The 19,086-nt window shown below is 33.9% G+C and overlaps 1 protein-coding gene across 5 annotated transcripts in view; it reads left to right on the top strand.

Annotated features, from left to right (window-relative positions):
• NOVA1 (NOVA alternative splicing regulator 1) overlaps window positions 1-19,086 on the top strand; it is a 159,149-nt gene that overhangs the window by 48,353 nt on the left and 91,710 nt on the right. The window contains exon 1 of one of the 5 annotated variants that reach the window (XM_080661890.1): window positions 470-532. The exons of the other annotated variants lie outside the window; for them this stretch is intronic. The gene's annotated coding sequence lies outside the window, so the exon portion shown is untranslated. Of the gene's footprint in view, window positions 1-469; window positions 533-19,086 lie in introns of those variants that run through there. 5 annotated transcript variants of the gene reach the window in all.

Here is a 19,086-nt window from a genome sequence, read left to right as displayed (position 1 = left end):
AAATTAGCTGAACAGATTAAAGTATCTTATGTATACACTTACAAGATTTTAGGTAAATTACTATAAAAATAATGATATAAATTTATATACAATGTTTAGGCTTAATTTTTCAGCACAGATGTTTTAAAATTGATTTATAGTTATGTTATGAATTGAATAACTGTATTTCTATTTTTTCCTTCAATCATTCTTAACATTCAACTTCTAAATGAATGGTAGCCCATCTGTGTAGGGCTCTTGTGATTGAATGATGTATTCTGTTTTGCAGTGGCACAGTTTTCAGACAGCCACTTTTGTTGTTAAATATTTTCATTTTCTATAGTACTTTTCATCCCTGTATATATGTACAGGAATCACTTCACCCACCACCGAATTGCAGCCACTTCTGAGGTGGAACGCAGCAACTGTTTAACAGCGCACTTTCCCCTAGGTGCTGACAGCTGCAGAAGAAATTGTACATGGTCCTGTACAGAAGGTATTTCTCCACTGTGCCATCTGCAGAGTGAAACTGACTAGGAGTACTACATAGACTGTAAGTTTTTTGTGTACCCACTCTAGACTGGAAAACCCAATAAGAGAGAATAACAAATAACTGGGAAGCACCATTTGAAAATGTATTGAGGTCAGTTAAACTTAGTGCTGCTCTCCTGGCTCTCAATTTTATGCTGAGGTCATCTAATTTGTGATTGGAACTGAACTAAATAATAAACAGATGGATGCACTCCTTGGATATTATTTTATTCTAGAAGCAAATGAAACTCAAATGTTTTTCTAAGTATTACACTTCTATTGAAACTTAGAAGAATCAGTTTGTTTTTTAAATATTTTCAAATAACCAAACCCATATTATATGAGTTTAGAGCTGTGTTCTTAAAGTAGCACATCAACGTATAATGCAACAGGAACATCCTAATTAGCTTTGCTTGCTGTGTTTTATGCCTTAGTTTTAATACTTTCACTCTTTGGTGAAATTTTTGCCACAAAAATTTGAACCTAGTTTTTCTTTTCGTTCTTTGTTTTAGAAACACCAATTTTGATTTTTTTTTAACATATTGAAACAAAGCTTGGGAGAGAAGAAATAGTAAATATTTGAACTTCCTCTTACTGTATTTCAGTTTCTTCTATTCAATTATTTAATGATTTTTTTTTTCCTTTGTAAAAGCAATTTTACAAGAGTGCTATCTTTAGTAATAGTGTGGCATGTTCATGCCTTAAAGGATAGGAAAGTAACATTAAAAAGTGCTGTCTCTTGTTAAATAATATGATATGGATTGTTATATTGTTTTGCCTTTTTTAGTCAATAGTATAATGTACTAGTTATCAATTGTTTTTTTAATTAATTTTTGTGTATCCATAGACATTTCTATGACAAGAAATCAGGGTCTTAGTATTTACAGTCTTAGTCGTATGAAATAGTGTCATTTGTTTTAGCTAATCTAAATTATATGTCATAAGTTAAATGATATTTGTATATATTTCTATACCTATAGATTCTCAATGAAAGCAGATAAAAGCCTCTCTGGGCCACAGTTTACGTACTTGTAAAATGAGGTGGGTGGAAGAAATTATTTTCTAGAGACCCTTTCTTTAAGTGTTTTCTGTTCAATTCAGGGGTATAATTCTGTGTGTTTGGAATTGTACTTTACATTATGTAACCAAGATATTTTGGTGTAAGTGGTTCTGTTGAGTTAGAATATTATTTGCATTAATTAAATGACAAGTGATAGAATTTTGGAGTCAAAAGAAGAGATCTGACTTCCTACAAAGATTTTCAACTATTTCTAATTTTGTAGTGACGTTGTCCCCACTCTTTTGATTTTTTTTGGGGTTAAATAAAGTACAATTCTCAATATCTTGTTTATCATAGAAGTATCAGGTAAATTAGAAAAACTAGCCTTTATTTACACTCAGAGTAGAATGTAGTTAAATATTACCAAAAAATATTAATGAGTTTTCCCCCTTGTAGAGACTTAATAACTTCATTCAATAGTAAAAGCACTAAAGAAGTAAACTTAGTATTTGAAAGAATGTAATTTAGACATAATATAGTGTACCTATGTATCTCTAGCAAGAGGGTATTTTATGAATTAAATATGAAATATTTAATTTTCTATAATCGGTTCCTTTGCATTTTCTGCAAACAGTGTAATTGTAAGTATTGCTGAATTCCATTCATCTTATTAACCAAAGTAATCACACTTAACAGAATAGATCATATGTTTCATATGGTTTTTTTTAATATTTTTGCTGAAAAGATACAAACTCTGCCTATTGTGCATATCTTAGTATATATTTTTCAATTATCAAGGTATTTAATTATTATACATTAGACCTTCTGTGGATGATTTAAATTTCACAACTTATTAGATTCCATTTTTAACCATATGAATCTTATACTTTTATATACTCCCAGTGTATATTATTTAGAAAAGGGAGTTAGATGGAAACTTTCATTATAATGGAATATACTGGTATATTATTTGAATTTAATATACATGTACTATTTGTATACCCCAAAATAAAGGGGAAAATGTTGGTTTTTAGTTAAATTGTATCTTTGGAACATTTACGTATTTTATTTACAAATTATCCTCATTGTATGAAATATAGAAACCTAATATCTTCATTAGATTATTTTTCAAGGGAAGGCTCTTCATCTTATTCTGAAGGACCAGACTTATAATCAGGCTTATAATTAAACTTATTTTACTTACAATTTTGGAATTCAGAAATAAATACAAGATCAAGAGTAATTAAATCTTAATGAAACCTTTATTTTTTCTCCCTCTCTCATTATAATTTTCTATTTGAAATAGGACAAAATAAGCAAATGCATAGATGGTAATATAAATTTTAAATACTTAATGATATGTACTTTTACCTCTATATAATGTTTTGACAACTTCTAGCTTTCAGTTATAGGCTTTAAAAATAATTATTTGGACCAACTGAAGAAATAGTGAAAGTGATGAGAAAATAAAAAGACTTAATGAAATATATTTTGAGTATAGATTTTATATAATTTACACTAATTTTAAAGAACATACATTTTTAAATCGATATTTTTAAATTCTCAGATATTCTCAGTTTTACAAAATATATAATCTATTTTTTTAAATTAGGGGCATATTTTTATATTTATCCCAATAATATTTTTAAAATTGTCTTATCAAATTTGTGTGAACAAATTCTAATTATTTGACAGGGATATGAAAATTTTTAGGTGTTTTATTGTGAATAATAGGCAGATGATTTTGCAATTTAACATTAGGTGGACAGTTCTTTTTATACTAAATTGTTTATATTTGAGTTACTTCACTTAAACTTAGGATTCAGGCATTATTTTTTATAATTCAAAATATAAACTAAGTCCATAGAACGATATGTGCAGTTTGAATTTATGTATTTTAGAAATAAATGTGAAAAGGTTTTTGCCTTCCAGATAACCTCAGGCAGATATATGGAGGTAAATACTCATATAATAAGTTCAATTTTTGCTAATTTTATCTTATATAGCGAGTAATTCCTGCCTATATTTACGAATTCTGCAGTTATTTATCAATATAAATTGAATTAGTTGAAAATTGTAAATGTATGTTTGCATCAAGAACTTTTGATGCCACAAATCTTTTTTATCTTTAATTCTGAATTAATAAGCATTATTACTTTAAAATTTACCTTTAACGCTGAAATTTCTCTGTGTTATGGGTAAAGTAAGTGTGTGTGTGTGTTTGTTTGTGTGTCATCTTCCTAATGTATTTTCTGATTTAGAATCCTGGCTGCCACTTTGTAGCTGTTTAATTAAGTGTAAATGTTTCACAACTTTAAGGGTTTTTTTTATCTGTTAATTGTGAATTATTACACCTACCTCACAGGGTTGTTGTGAGGAAAAAACAATGTGAAAGAGTGCCTACTCGATACCAGTATGCTAATATATGAAAAATTAGTATTATCCTTATGATAAAAATCCAAATTTCCTGTTAAGACATGTGATCTGGCTCCTCCTTATGTCCTCATCTTCATTTCATTTCTTTCCTTGCAAACTGCATTGGTTGATACTAAACTTGTTGCAGTTTCCAGAATATCTTATGCTTTCTTTGGTCCTTTGTCTTCCTTCAGCACTTACACACCCTGGGGTACTGTCATCTGTATAACTCAACCTCTTCCCTCAGATTTCACTTTAGATTTCTTCTTAAAGTATTTCCTATGCCTTCTTCTCCATTATACTTTCGTTAGATTGCCCTTCCGTTTAATCCTGTTGTGTTTGCTTACTCCTATTCTGGTAGTTAGCACATGCAATGTAACTGCCTTTGCATGTGTCTGTAAATTTGTTGAGCGTGGAGTCTGCCTTTAACTTCCTTTCCCCAGTACTTAACAGAGTTCCTGCAACTCAGAAAATGAATTAATATTTTATAAATAGATCTAGGTTCCCCCTAAATTAACTAAAAACGTATAATTATATAATTAGTACTCTTTTAAAAATAACTTTAATTCTATATTTATAGAATAGATTTCAAACTCAATAATCATATCAAAATTATGGCTTTGTAATCAGATTGCTTTGCCCACCATTTACTACTCTATTTGTTAAACGAGATGAGCTCACTAGTGTGCAAGCAGAAATTTACTTTATTATTTCCTGTCACTTGTACCTGAAATACCAATCTAAATATTATTTTCTGCTCTTTGCTAAAAGCTGTTCAAGTGTCTTTATCTCTTCTGGATTCTTTATCTTACTTGTCTGGGTTTATCAAAGACTCCCACTGTTTGGGGATAACCCAGTTGTAATTCCTTGATGTAGTGGTTACTTGTTCTTCTTTTGATTATCGTCCTTAGTCTCTGACTTTCTGGTCTACCTCCAGCCTCTTTCTTCTGGGGTTATCTTGTTCCTTTTGTAGTCCTCTTGAGTAGAGTTCCCTTAAAAACATCCCAGTGCTGTTTTCCCCTCTAGGGGGTCCTTATCTGTCCCATGGGAAAATAACTCCACAAACTCTGGAGTGGAACTTTTGGCCATTTCTAAGGTGGTAGCCCAGAGTGAGGTCATCTTGCCTTCTTGTCTTTAGATTTTCTTCAGGCTAAGTCCAGTTCCTGTACCATTCCGTTAGTGTCCTGTGTTATAAAAAACAAAGGCCAAACTCTGAGTGAATCACTGCTCTATTTCTTCCTCACAAAAACTATAAGTTCCCTTTCTCCAATATATGCTCACATTTTTTTATATGAGTGATAGACTAAAGGATGCCTGACCCAGTTTTTCTAAGTTACATATATGATCTTTCACCTGAATTCTAGTACTTGGATCATTGTTCTCAGCACTGGGTCCTTGTCTAAAACTAAGACAAGGAAAAATTCCCATTTTAACATTCTGTTATATCCACTTAACACTGAGGCCACAAGGGTCACCTTGCATTCTTTGAATTTCTATGAGTGTTCCATCCATTTCTACTTTCCATGCCTTGTCTTGATGCTATTCTGGGAGTGTGGAATGTCCTTGCTATATTTTCCTCTTAACGAATCCTATCCAATCTTTGGTGCTCAATTTAGGTGAAGCCTTTATTGGTTTAGCTGTTAGAATAAATACTTCTTTCTACTGTGTTCTGTGTTCTAATACTGTACTTTTTAAAAGTGTTATTATATAATCTATAAGTATGTCTGTCTCCCTGACTAGATTGTGAGCATTTTTGAGACAGCCATTGACTTATTTATTGGTGAATCCCCCTTACTGCTAGTCTCTGTTACATGTTCAGAGCATTATTTGCTGAATTAATGAATCTTTCCTGAACTCTGAGATTAAAGTTTATAAAATTATTATTAAGTAATTAATTATTCCATTTTTATTTCCATCCTTATTCCATAGGGGGCAAGAAATAGTTTATATGCCTCTGATTTTGTTTGTTTTTAACACAGTGGTATTGATCTTCATCCATTCTTTGGCAAGTTCCTTTTAGGCTTTATTTCTGTTTTGGTACAGTTGATTTTCTTTTATTTCCTCTGCATCTCATTATTTTTCTCTTTAGTTTTATTATACTTGATGGAGTTAACTATGAAATAGGAAAACCAGGTATACTAAGCAGGTTCATATTGAAAATAAAAAAAAATAATAAAATGAACATTTTATTCACAATTTTTTATTATAGGATACTTTCTTTTTAAAAATTTTCCACATTTTAAATTGCATCACTAAATATTGTCAGAAATGGCTAAAAAGCAAACTGTTGGTCACCAAGAACATTGGTTATAAGCTCCCCACCAGTAACACTAGAATAGAAAATTAAATTTTCTAATTTATAGTGTGTTGGAAGTAAAATACTATTCAATCAGACTTAATTCTTGTTATTTTCTGTGATTACTGTAAATAAGTTGCCTTAAATAATTTGAAGTATAGCATTGAATATCTGCCATTCCTCAACAGAATAACTTAATGCAGTCTTTATTAGTGAAATTAAGTCAAAATTAGGACTATTTAAATATATATGGTCAGGCAAATAAATGATAATTAGAATACTAAGAAATCAAAATAGCATTGTAAGTAGAGATAATTGGAAAATTTCTTTTATTTAAAAATTTTTTTCTTGGGAAAGTTCCAAATGATTACAGATATTATATTAAGGTAAAACAAGAAAATATTTTTTTCTTCAAATCAGATCATTAAAGTTTGAGAGAAGGTAAATTAATTTATAATAAAATATCCCAGTAATTTTTCACTGTTTTATTTTCCACATTGCTATATGGACTACCTTATATAAAGGATTTAAGAAAAATTTTACCTTATTTACTAACTTTCACCAATATTACTGGTGACATCTTAATATTTCATTTGTGATGATTTTATCCATTAACACTTATTGGCTTAGGTCACAGTGGTCGGCAGACTGCGGCTCGCGAGCTGCCGTTTGCTGCTCTGTTGACTAATGAGTTTGCCGACCACTGGTTTAGGAAATTTGATGAATGAAAATGTTAGGTGAAATGCTAAATATGGCAGATCTCAGAATCATTTGCATTTCAAGCAGTATAGATGCCAGGAATTGTAATGTATACAATTACTTATATTTAGTCATTTCTTAAACTAGTGCACTTTTGTTTCTGTGTTTTGATAACTGAACAAACTATAAAATAGGATCAAGTGTTTCTCAGTTTTAGTTATCTAGAAACACTTTATTCCTGTTAGTTTACTCACTCTCCAACCATTGCAGTAACTCAGACATTCTATTTGCCTCACTAAATTTGTAAAATTAATTACTCGTGTATTTTTCAATTAGTTTAAGTTGAATATTGTTATATGAAGGAAGTTTCCGTATTAGAAGAACAAAATTCTGTTTTTCTAAGTTTTTGTGAGCATACTTGGGAACACTATAATCCAGAGAGTTTTTAAGAAGCATCTGGTATATATTGCTACCAATTATCAGGTAGGAAAAGTAATGCTTTTTCAACATATAACATCTGAAATATACTTCATTTTTAAATGTTGTTTTTTTCCCCCTTTTAAATGACTCTTTTTCAATTGTAATACTGTGTGACTTATTTTAGAAATTTTTTTTAATGGGGCAAGTGAAATATTTAAAAAAAAATAAATGTTAACAAACCTTAAAATTAATCAGAAACCTAGTTTTTTACTTTATACTTAATCCCAGAGAGTGCTTGTGTGCAAAATACCTTACTCATCTTATGGATACAAGTGAAATAATAAGGAAATTGGCTATTAATAAATTTTTATTATGCTTTTCTCTGGAATTTTAACCTCACATTTTTTCCTGTGCTGCAGGTTATGACAGATATAGCATGTCTGAAATCAAACCAAATCTTTAGTCCTCCATTCTCATTCAGCCTCCCAACCACATCATTCTTGTTATGGCTTCACCATGTACCTTGTGATGCAGGGTCAAAATAATATTCCTCCTCTTTGAATTGAATGTCATCCTATTATTTCCACTTCCTCTTTTTATTTTTTTATTTTGCTTTTATTTACCTTTTTTCTTTCCATGGAAAATATTCTCAGTAAATCCTTACTTAAGTCTCCAACCCGGCTTCCATTTCCACTAAGAATCTGATTTATTCTAGTAAAAGGATACAGTGGCCACGTAAGAGTATGTTACATTTTAATGATCCCTGTGCTAGAACTTTATAGATAACTTAATTTCCCCCTTTGCCTGTTATTATTATATAGTTTTTGAAGATGATCACTGGTCTCTGAAAATTTTTATTTTTGAAGGTGCTATCATTTCCTATCGAACTGAATTTGAATATGTGCTTATTCTGTTTTTTAGAGTATTTTATAAAATTATTTGAATGAATGTTAGTGTTATAAAGAAATAAGAAAATCTTTAGATGTTTTCTCTTAAAAATTCTTTTCAGTCTATCATTTTGAATATTTGGATTAATGTAATATTTTCTGTCATTCCTTTTTCTTTTAGTGTGTATGTGTGTATATTTTTATATGTCTGTCATCTATTTATGCCCAGGTAACGTATATACATAAGAGCTCTTAATTTTATTAACTTACTTTTTAAAAATTGATTGTCCTAATTCTTTAAAGATGTAAGTTTTCAAGAGTGTTTAATTTTATGATGGCTTCTATAAAATAAAATATGAAATCTAAATATGCTTTAACTGTTTTCCAGATTTGTCTATATTTACATTAGTGTTAGCATACATTACTTTTATACCCTACTATATGATATCTATTCAGAGTTATAATTTAATATAATTAAAATTCTATTATTTGTATAGTATTCTATTATTACTCTTCATTCATTCATGCATTCAATACTAACTGCTAAATGCTAAGTACTGTCCTACATGCTGGGAATACAGAAAGTCTCTGCTCTCATGGAGTTTTATATTTCTGTAAGTGAAGAGAATTACATAAATATATAACACTAAAAATACATAATTTTAGATAAACATAAATAGTACAGAGGAAATAAGTGCACTTGATAACAAGAGTTGAGGAGGAGTATACTTTAGCTAGGATAGCCAGAGCAAACATCTCAAAGAAAGAGATATTTGAGTTGAGCTCTCAATGATTAGGAGAAAGAAAATCACATTCCAGGCATCAGGAATAGCAGACAAAGACCTGGATCTGAATGATTTAGCATGTTCAGAAAAAAAGAAATGCTGTATGTGTTGAGCATTGTTAGAGAGAGTGTGTAGCAGGCAGTGAGTTTTTTATATAATGTTGGAGCCAGATCAAGTGGGCCATAGCAAGGAGTTAAAATTTTAGTATCATTACACTGTGAAGACATTGGGCGCTCGAATGTTAGGGTGGTTAACACTGAGGAAATCGTTCTTGCAGTGTGGAAAGGCATGAGGGGATAGAAAAGGTAATTATTAGGAAGTTAGTTTGGTAATCACAGAAATTAAGGTGATTTAGGGCTTTTTGTTCTAGAAATGATGAGAGGTAGAATATTTTAGAAGAGCACTGTTAAATTTGTGAATGGATTAGAAATGGTGTAATCAACAGTATCAGGCATAATTAAATACTAACTGTTCTTTGAAGACAGAATTTAATGGACATACACTTTCCCATGGTAAAAATGTACCATAATTTATTTAAATTACACCTCTATTTTTGATTATTGTTGTTTTTTCATTTTTTGCTAGCATAAATAATCTTTTGTCATTTTTTTGAACTCACCATTATTGTACATTAACAATGAAAGGTAAAAATTTATATACTGGTATTTTAATTTGCTTACCTTTGATTACTAGCTAAGCTGAGATTTCAATGTGTGTATTTATTGACCAATTGTATTTTTTCAGTTGTGAATTGTGTCTTGTTTGATGCTGCTATTTTTCCCATTGTTTCGAATGGCCATTTTAACTTTTTATGATGTTTTAAAAGTCCCAACATGATTTGCCCTTGAGATTTTTTTTATTATATCTAATGTCAGTCTCCACCCCCTACACATTATGCTCTAGACACTTTGACCATTTCTCAAACAGGCCAATCTCTGTCTAGTCTGGAGGCCTTTTGCACTTCTGATTTTCAATTTTATGGATTCTTCTTCCTCCCATCTCACATGGTTGACTTTGTCTCATCATTCATGTTTCAGCTGAAATGTCACTTCTTAGAGGCACTTCCCAAATTCCTAACATAACATCCCTTCTCACCCTTTTCACAGTCTATCACATTACTGCCTCTATTTTGTTTGTTTTCTTCCCGAATCTTTTATGATCTTCATAGCATTTATCACTGAAGTTATTCTTTACTTAATTACTATCTGTCCTTTCCAGTTAGAGTGAAAGAACCTTGAAGGCAGGTATCTACTCAGATTTGTTTTCTGCTGCGCTCTCTGGGGCTAGAATATTGTTGGGCATATTGTAGGTAATTAATATATTTTGTGATTTGGATAATATAAGGATATTAATCATTTATCCCATATAATTGTGATTTTTTTCTTTTGTCCTTTTTCATCTTCATTTATGGCATTTTTATATGAAGAATTTTATATTTTCATGGAATCAAATCAATGAAGTTTTTTTTTTCTAATATGACTTTTTTACCCTTTGAAGAAAAAACTCCCAGTTTAAGATTTTTCATTTTCCTGTGGTCAAATTAAACTGTTTCTGAATATAAAAATACCATTTATTTTCATGAATCAGGGAAAGTTTTAAAGATTAAAAATAGCTCTTGTGAATGTATTTCTATGCTTTTTTCTAGTTTTATTACACATTTATTTATAAAAACATCACACTGTATATAGATTTTTTTTATCTTTTTATTGCAACATGTGCATATTTAGATGATACATATTCTTCATTCTTCACAAGCATGATTTTTTTAATATATACAGAGTATTCCAACTTAGGCATTTATTATAATATATTTAATCAAACCTTTATTGTAGACTTGTTTCAATCTTTTAAAATGTAAATAAAAGTGCATATTACTGTTTAAATTTTTGTGTTCATTATGTTTGTTCTATTAGGATAAATTACTAAACATATAATTGTGTATTTACTGAGTCTTAGGAGTACATGCAATATTTTAAGACATTTGAATATTCATTGCTGAGTTATGCTTTAAAAAATTTAAATCAGTTTACACTCCTAGTAACAGTATGCATATGTCTGTTTTTCATCAAACTTTCCAAAAAAAATTGTGTGCTTTTAAAATGTTGGCCTACTTCTCCCCATCTGGGCCCTGCCCTCTAAAAAGAATTTATGTAAAACAATTATGGTGTTTTTCACATACAAATTTAAAAATATTTTAGTGGTCACCTCTATTATTTTTTCCTTTCATGTCCATGCTTAAAATAACTTTCCTCATTCTGAGGTTATATATGTATGTGGTTTGATCTAATTTTTTATGTTGTAACTCTCTCATTTATATAGAATATTTTCAGATTCAGGAGGAAAAATTCTCACTGTATTTTCTTCAGTTATGCCAGCTGTATCATTTTTGAGGAATCATATATACTAATAACATGCTAAATTTGTATGTATTCCAGTGGTTGGGGGTTGGGTATTTGTTGTGGTCCATTGTTTTACTTATTGCTTTGTTTTACTTGTTGTTGCTTTGTAGTGTCTTTTTATTTTAAGTGATCTATTAGGGTAGTAGTTTCCTGATTCTATTCTTTATGTAGACACTATTTCATTATGTTATTATGTGCCTTTTTCCTTTGAATTTAAGAATCATATTGCCAATGTTCTTTGCAAATAAACCATTCCTGCTTTATATTTTAGTAAAATTGTATTAAATCTATTAACTTGTTTTCACAAAATATCCTTATAACTATGTAAGATTTCATATGTGAACTGAGATTATTTTTCCTTTCTCAGTTAAGCTTTTTTCTTTATAGATCATTTTATTTAGATCATTCTTAGTTGTTTTTTTTTTAATTTAATATATCTAGTTGCTCTTTAAATATTTTTTAATTAATGTTTTACAGTATGTTAGTTTTCTGTGGTCACAATTATCACAAATTCTGTGTTTTAAAACAACACACGTTTATTCTCTCACAGTTCTAGAGCCAGAAGTATAAGATCAGTATTACTAGTTCTTTGGAGCCTGTACGGAGAATCCCTTTCCTTGCCTCTTTTTAGTTTATGGAGTCTGCCTGCTTTCCTTGGCTTGAGACCCCTTTCTTGAGTCTCTCCAACCTCTTGTTTCTATCATTTACATCTACATTCTCCATTGACATTCTTGCCTCCCTCTTATGAGGACCCTTTGATTATATTTGGGACCCACCTGGACAATCTAGAGTAATCTCTCCATTTGAAGTATATTTAATCACATCTGCAAGTACCTTTTGCCATATAAGAGGACATTTACAAGTTTTAGGGATTAGGATATGGATTTTATTTGAGAGGCCATTATTCAGCCTACCACATATAGGAATATTATAATTTTCTCTACTTTACTTGTGTCTATTTTATTGAACAATTATATTAAGTATGTTTGCATATAGTTCTAGACAGTCATATAAACAATAAGTAATCAATTTTCTCTATTTTTACATTAATAATTTTATACATCTAATTTTATTTTTATCTTATTGCTGTTTTTAATTTTTGGTGCAAATGTCCAAAATATTTTCCTTTTATTTATCATATTTTCTATTGGTTTAGGATAGGTATTTTTTTTCTAATCATAGGAAAGTAATTTGTTCACTGTTCATTATCTCTCTCCCATCCCTTTGACATGTGGAGATTCTGGGTGACTACAGTTTGAATTATGGGATACCCCATTGCTGAGGAGCCAAAAAATTCTAGACTGCAGCTAAATAGCTCTTTGGTTTGAAGCTATACCATGAGGGGTGAGGGTTGGGCAGGTGGGTCAGGAAACATAATAGCTCATCAGAACCTGGGAAGCTATGGGGAACTTCCGGGAATATTACAAAATATTCTGCCAAAACACAAATTAGCTGCATTTGAAGTCATTGCTGTGTGGCCTATAAGTATACATGCACAGTTGTCAAGCAACTCCATTCTCTAACCTTCTAACCTTTGCATATCCAGATAACAGATCTCAAAATACTTTATCAGATACTCTACTTAATTATCTTTAGAGAGGCTTAGTTCAAATATGATTCCCAGTAGGTTGATCAGGCTTATTTGGAGGAAAGACTTCAAGTCAGGTTCATCATCTATAGCCAAACCAGTTAAATATGTCATTATTCCAAGTGCAGCAGGAGGTGTTGGCAAATCACACATACTCCACTTAGTAGGAAGTCCAGGGCAATGTGTTTTTTTCATTACCACTCAGCCTAGAGAGTTTAGAATAATCAGTTCTAATCTGAAAATCATGCAAATGAGTATGTCTTCCCTTAAGTATCAGAGGGGAACCAGAAGGGGGAATATATATATATATATATATATATATATATATATGCACTTAAGTGACCATAATGACCAGAACGACTGGTCGCTATGATGCGCACTGACCACCAGGGGGCAGACGCTCAATGTAGGAGCTGTCCCCACCCAGCAGACCTGATCACCTGATCGGGGCTGGGCCCCCAGGCTGGAACGGGGAACACTGTGGGGGGGGCGGTGGTGGCAGACACAGCCCCTTTTCCCAGGGGGGCCGAGGGCTGGTGGCCAACCACCTGGGTCCCTCCCCCAAGTTGGCAGGCTCCAATCGGCCCACCGCCTGCCCACCATGGTGGTGGTTGGCTCTTGCCCCTGGCAGGCAGGCCCCGATAGCCTGATCGGGACCTGCCGGCCAACCTCTCAGTCTCTCCTGTAGGCTGGCAGTTCCCGATCGCCCGATTGGGGCTGGGCCCTGGGCTGGGATGGGGAACCAGGGATGGTGGACACTGGTGGCGAGGAAAGGAGGAGGAGGGGAGGGGGGGAACCTAATCGGCCCTAATCGCTGGCCAGATGTAGGGACCCCACCTGTGCACGTATTTTGTGCACCAGGCCTCTAGTCTACAATAATAGGATTAGACTAAAGAGAATCATAACAGTGTCTTTAAGTTAATCTTATCTGCTGCCTGTTCACTACTGAATCAGTAACTTCTGGGAAGCTTCTGAGAGTTCATAGATTAAAATTCTTTAGTGGTTTATGGTCAAGCTGAAAGTGATGGCTGTAGTTTGGAATATATTGGCCAAATGCTCTGTGGATAAGAGCTGAGAAAAATTAATGTTTCCTCTTTCCACCTCTGGACTGCAGGTATTCAAGGTGTTCTGTCTTCCAAAGCAGGTTGTTGCTTTATTTCCACAGCCAGGTGATTTAGTCTCTGCAGCTTGATTAGTCTCTTTAGCAATCACAGCATCCTTTTTCCGATTATCTGTATGTTTTCCCCACAACATGTGGTCTGGACTAGATAGCTCACCAGAAAGGTGTCTACTGTAGTTAATGCTCAGCAGTATCTTTAAGGGGAAGGAAGGGACCTATATATTCTATGTGGCAGGACTAGACAGGTCTGGTACCCCAGTTATGTGCCTTAGAGTTCCCTTTTTTACTTGACTGTGAACCTGGCTGTCAGGACACATTTTCCAGACTTCCTTGGCTTTATGTGCTGGAATCATTAGGCTTTGTGATTTGGGCCCTGTCCTGAATTGTATATGGATTACCATGCCCTGGACAAGGGTGTACCCATGTGGCTGTGGTTCTTACCTGGGTGGCACAGGTCTGATCAGCTTGTTGATTCTTTTGATGTTCATTCTTAAAGGGTTCTTTCCCATAGGCACCTGCACAGATCATGAACAGGAAGTGTAGGACTTGTCCAATCAGTCAACAAAATGGTAATCTCCACAGAGACTGGGACTTGATTATCTAATTGTTCCACTGCCAGGACACAGTCATTGAAACAGTAATGATTGTATTGTTGGTATGTTTTCCAAGGTAAGCACCACAGCTTATGACTTCACTCAGTAAGCATGGTTCCCTTTTCCATGCATGGTTGTTAACAATTTTGTTTGGGGTGCACAGCTATGTTGGCCCAGTAAATCCCCCTGGATTTTAACATACCCAGTTCAGCTGTGCACCAGGCCTAGGCATCCTTAGGAACTTCACAAAGGGCTGAAGCCCACCCCCACGTCCCCAACATGCCCAGGTTATATCCAGATTATATCTGGAATAGCCACATTTTGCCAATGACTAGCCACTTTTTCGCTTAGCTGATATGTGTCTGATTTTCGTTAATAACATAAAATCTCAGGTCTGTCATGCATTTACAAGAGAACCTTGTATTAAAAGTAGATATGCCCATAAATTATTTTAGATCTTTTGAAGGCAGTGGGTATTATTGAAAAATAATGACAAGTTGAATTTATTTATATCCTCCTAGATTCTAAATTCAGGGCAAGCCTTAAACATACAATTTTCACCATCCAATATTAGTGTTAGTTGCAGATAAAGTGTAGCTAATTACAAAGGGATATAAGAATAACTCCTATGTGGTTTATTTGCTAATAAAGTTAGTAAACATGTGTATGTTTTCTAATATTAAAAATGTAACAAATCTAAATTAAAAATTTAAAGAATTTTATAAATAGTGCTAGAGCTTTTATTTTATTTTCTTTATTTTTTATTTTTTTAAAATCTTTATTCAGGTTATTACAATTGTTTCTCCTTTTCCCCCCCATAGCTCCCCTCCACCCGGTTCCCACCCCACCTTCTGCCCTTACCTCCCCCACAATGTCCTCATCCATAGGTGTATGATTTTTGTCCAGTCTCTTCATGAACCCCCCATACCCCTTTCCCCCTGAGAAGTATCAGTCCACTCCCTTTCTATGCCCCTGATTCTATTATATTCACCAGATTATTCTGTTCCTCAGGTTTTTAATTCACTTGATTTTTAGGTTCACTTGTTGATAGATATGTATTTGTTGTTCATAATTTTTCTTTACTTTTTTCTTCTTCCTCTTCTTTAAGAATACCTTTCAGCATTTCATATAATACTGGTTTGGTGGTGATGAACTCCTTTAGCTTGTTCTTATCTGTGAAGCTCTTTATCTGCCCTTCAATTCTGAATGATAGCTTTGCTGGGTAGAGTAATCTTGGTTGTAGGTTCTTGCTATTCATCACATTGAAAATTTCTTGCCACTCCCATCTGGCCTGCATAGTTTCTGTTGAGAAATCAGCTGACAATCGTATGGGTGCTCCCTTGTAGGTAATTAACTGTTTTTCTCTTGCTGCTTTTAATATTCTCTCTTTGTCTTTTGCTCTTGGCATTTTAATTATGATGTGTCTTGGTGTGGTCCTCTTTGGATTCCTTTTGTTTGGGGTTCTGTGCGCTTCCTGGACTTGTAAGTCTATTTCTTTCACCAGGTGGGGGAAGTTTTCGGTCATTATTTCTTCAAATAGGTTTTCAGTATCTTGCTCTCTCTCTTCTTCTGGCACCCCCATAATTCTGATGTTGGTACGCTTGAAGTTGTCCCAGAGGCTTCTTACACTATCTTCAACTTTTTGAATTTTTTTTTTCTTTTTGCTTTTTCGGTTGAGTGTTTTTTGCTTCTTTGTATTTCAATTCTTTGACTTGATTCTTGTGTTCCTCTAGTCTGTTGTTGGGTCTCTGTATAATATTTTTTATTTCAGTCAGTGTATGTTTAATTTCTAGTTGGTCCTTTTTCATATCTTCGAGGGTCTCATTATATTTATCGGCCTTTTCTAGGATATTCTTGAAAAGCCTTATAACCGTGGTTTTGAATTCTATATCCAGTCGTTTGTTTTCCTCCATTTCTTTTGTTTGTGATCTGTTTCTTTGACGCCGCATTTTCACTGCTTCCCTGAGTTGGTAGGGTAGATTTGTGTGCTAGGTTTCCTATATGGCCCAGTGGGTCGGCCTCCCCAGTTAACCTGAGGTGGGTACTCCTGGTGCACCCCTTTGTGGACTGTGTGTACAGCCTTGTTGTAAAGTCTTGATTGTTGTTGGTATCACTGGGAGGAATTGACCTCCAGGCCAGTTGGCTGTAAGGATCAGCTGTGTCTATGCTGGGAGAGGTTCGGTGCTGGAGACAGCCTTATAGGATTAGACTTGCCAAATTGCAATAGCCTCTGTGCTCAGCTTGGATGGGGTGGAGTCTCATGGCGGAGCAGACAGTCTTGGCTTCCAGTCAGCCTTGCCCTTGCGCACACGCCTCCAGACCTCTGCCTTCCCCGGCTCCCGAGTCTCCGCCCGAGAGTCCAGATTCCCCCCACAAGAGCGTGGGTCCCCAGGGGCTCGCCTGGAACTGGGTTTCAGTGCAGTCAGAACTGGGGCTCAGTGCAGTCAGTAGCTTCTGACTCCCTTCCACTAGGGAAAGCCTGTGGCAACCTCCGCAGCCTTTGTGCACACTGTCTCGCGCGCCTCCAGACCCCTGCCTGCCGGGGCTCCCCCGGGTCTCCGAGTCTCCGGGTGCCTTTCTCTCTACCTGACAGTCCAGACTCCCCCTGTATGAGCCTGGGTCCATGGGGTTTCGCCTGGGACTGGGGTTCAGTGCAGTCAGAACTGGGTTTCAGTGCAGTCGGGGGCTTCCTTCCCCCTTCCGCCAGAGAAAGTCAGCCAGGCTCTCAGCCACCCTTCCTCTCTGCGTGCACAAAGACCCTTTGCCGTACCTCCAATTCTCTGTGAGCTTTTCTCTTTCCTTCTATTTGTAGAATTTGCACTCAGCCAGTTTTCCTGTGGTTCTGGATGGTGTCCGTTCTGTCTTTTAGTTGTAGTTTTGAAATTGTTGTGTGAGGCAGCAGTTTAGGTGCTTACCTATGCCGCCATCTTGGTTTTTCCTCAGTGCTAGAGCTTTTAAATAAACATAGGTGTTTTGGCCTCCTTTTATAGTTATTTGAGCTTACATATTCTGCCAAGAATTTTTTTTATTTTTTCCTTTGAAATGACATGAAGTGTTTATACAGGATGCTAAGCAACACCAGCTTTGAAAGTTTAAGAAAAATGACTGAATAAGAAAGCAACTGATCCAAATTTGTTATACTTTTGGAATTTAGTAATTGATGAAAAACAGAACCGTGTTAGTCATCAATAAACCCCACCTATTTTGCGGAATTAAAACTGTGTTCTCACATTTAACATTATTCCAATTTGAGTTGTTTACTGAGCATATTTAGGTTAATTTCTCAATATTGTCAAAAGTATAATCTCATTTTTTAGCATATTGAGATAATTTCCATACAGTACATAATAAATTAGCCAGCAAGCAGTTCTTTAAAATTGAACTTTAACTTAAAGAACAAATAATAGAAAAAAAAGGTATAAATTATAATATTTTTAATACATAATACAATGTAAAAACTACCAGGTGGAAAGAATGTTGTCTTATAATTTAAACTTCTTTAATAATATTTTGGATTTTAGAATCTCAAGTTAAAGAATATGTATTACTGTCCATAACACTACCATATTCAAATAAATCCTGAATCCCAAATAAAATATATTAAAATTTTTCTTTATGGCCTAGAGAGCAGAAAAAGAGTAGAGATGACAATGCTGGAAAAAACAATGATGGAGACAGATTTAAGAGATGAGAAGACTGAGAGACTTATGGAGCATAGTATAATGACAGAGAAAGAGAGAGAGGCAGGGAGGGAGAGAGCATTTTAGATTAGACCACTTGAATATAAAGAGGTTGCCTAGGCCAGTGGTAGGCAAACTGTGGCTCGCAAGCCACATGCGGCTTGCGAGCCGTGGTTTGCCGCTCTGTTGACTAATGAGTTTGCCGACCACTGGCTTAGGGCATATTAATCCAATAATAAAAAAAAATTAAGTCACTTAAATAGAAGCCCATGGAACTGTATTTTTATAAGAAAATCTCCTAATAGTTTTAAATTTCCATTAATGATTTGTGTTAGTAATATCTATGAGATATATAATTTATGAATTACCATACTTTGATGCCAGGTGATTGGTAATTAGCTGTACATTTATTGATAGATGCGTATCATTAAGGTAGTGTGAGAAGGATGGAAAAAGTGTGTACTTCTTATAAACAGGAATGATACTATGATGAGAGAATGTGATTTCATTTTCTAGTAACTTCACAAATAACTTTCAGACATGAAACTGTTATATGAGGTGTGTCAGAGTGATTTATCCTAAATGTGATAAGATAAGAAAATTTTTTTAAAGATTGTTACAGGTCCTTTCCTGAATCATTTTTTCCCCCCTTCACTGTAAATACAGCAATCTAGCACTGGAATCTTAAAATAAG

The sequence above is a fragment of the Plecotus auritus genome, assembly GCF_963455305.1.
Source record: "Plecotus auritus genome assembly, chromosome: 1".
Classification (NCBI taxonomy): Eukaryota; Metazoa; Chordata; class Mammalia; order Chiroptera; family Vespertilionidae; genus Plecotus; species Plecotus auritus.
Note: the sequence above shows the minus strand (reverse complement) of the source record. Positions and strands in the feature narration are given on the sequence as shown.